This window comes from Oncorhynchus keta, unplaced genomic scaffold (assembly GCF_023373465.1).
Source record: "Oncorhynchus keta strain PuntledgeMale-10-30-2019 unplaced genomic scaffold, Oket_V2 Un_contig_20863_pilon_pilon, whole genome shotgun sequence".
Lineage (NCBI taxonomy): Eukaryota > Metazoa > Chordata > Actinopteri > Salmoniformes > Salmonidae > Oncorhynchus > Oncorhynchus keta.
The window spans coordinates 35,554-37,500 of NW_026282211.1; positions in this window are offsets into that span (position 1 = coordinate 35,554).

Consider the following 1,947-nt stretch of genomic DNA (forward strand, 5'->3'; position numbering starts at 1 on the left):
GGTGTGGTTGTGTCCTATAGGGGACTATGACATGGTGTGGTTGTGTCCTATAGGGGACTATGACATGGTGTGGTTGTGTCCTATAGGGGAATGACATGGTGTGGTTGTGTCCTAGAGGGGAATGACATGGTGTAGTTGTGTCCTATAGGGGACTATGACATGGTGTGGTTGTGTCCTATAGTGGAATGACATGGTGTGGTTGTGTCCTATAGGGGGGAATGACATGGTGTGGTTGTGTCCTATAGGGGAATGACATGGTGTGGTTGTGTCCTATAGGGGACTATGACATGGTGTAGTTGTGTCCTATAGGGGACTATGACATGGTGTGGTTGTGTCCTATAGGGGACTATGACATGGTGTGGTTGTGTCCTATAGGGGAATGACATGGTGTGGTTGTGTCCTATAGGGGACTATGACATGGTGTGGTTGTGTCCTATAGGGGACTATGACATGGTGTGGTTGTGTCCTATAGGGGAATGACATGGTGTGGTTGTGTCCTATAGGGGAATGACATGGTGTGGTTGTGTCCTATAGGGGACTATGACATGGTGTGGTTGTGTCCTATAGGGGACTATGACATGGTGTGGTTGTGTCCTATAGGGGATGACATGGTGTGGTTGTGTCCTATAGGGGACTATGACATGGTGTGGTTGTGTCCTATAGGGGAATGACATGGTGTGGTTGTGTCCTATAGGGGACTATGACATGGTGTGGTTGTGTCCTATAGGGGAATGACATGGTGTGGTTGTGTCCTATAGGGGGGAATAATATATATATATATAATATATAATATATATAATATAATATAATAATATATGCCATTTAGCAGACGCTTTTATCCAAAGCGAATTACAGTCATGTGTGCATGTCCGTATGGGTGGTCCTATAGGGGAATGACACCCTGGCGTTACAAGCGCCATGCTGTCCTATACAGGGGACAATGACATGGTGTGGTTGTGTCCTATAGGGGAATGACATGGTGTGGTTGTGTCCTATAGGGGAATGACATGGTGTGGTTGTGTCCTATAGGGGAATGACATGGTGTGGTTGTGTCCTATAGGGGACTATGACATGGTGTGGTTGTGTCCTATAGGGGACTATGACATGGTGTGGTTGTGTCCTATAGGGGAATGACATGGTGTGGTTGTGTCCTATAGGGGAATGACATGGTGTGGTTGTGTCCTATAGGGGAATGACATGGTGTGGTTGTGTCCTATAGGGGACAATGACATGGTGTGGTTGTGTCCTATAGGGGAATGACATGGTGTGGTTGTGTCCTATAGGGGAATGACATGGTGTGGTTGTGTCCTATAGGGGAATGACATGGTGTGGTTGTGTCCTATAGGGGAATGACATGGTGTGGTTGTGTCCTATGACATGGTGTGGTTGGTCCTATAGGGGAATGACATGGTGTGGTTGTGTCCTATAGGGGAATGACATGGTGTGGTTGTGTCCTATAGGGGAATGACATGGTGTGGTTGTGTCCTATAGGGGACTATGACATGGTGTGGTTGTGTCCTATAGGGGAATGACATGGTGTGGTTGTGTCCTATAGGGGGAATGACATGGTGTGGTTGTGTCCTATAGGGGGGGAATGACATGGTGTGGTTGTGTCCTATAATATGACATGTCCTATAGGGGGAAGAATGGTGGTTGTGTCTGACTATGATTTAGCAGACGCATGGTGTTTTGTCCTATAGGGGACTTGACAGTCATGTGTGCATACATTCTACGTATGGGTGGTCCCGGGAATCGAACCCACTGACCCTGGTTGTGTACAAGCGCCATGCTCTACCAGGGGACTGACATGGTGTGGTTGTGTCCTACAGAAGGGGAATGACATGGTGTGGTTGTGTCCTATAGTGGAATGACATGGTGTGGTTGTGTCCTATAGGGGAATGACATGGTGTGGTTGTGTCCTATAGGGGAATGACATGGTGTGGTTGT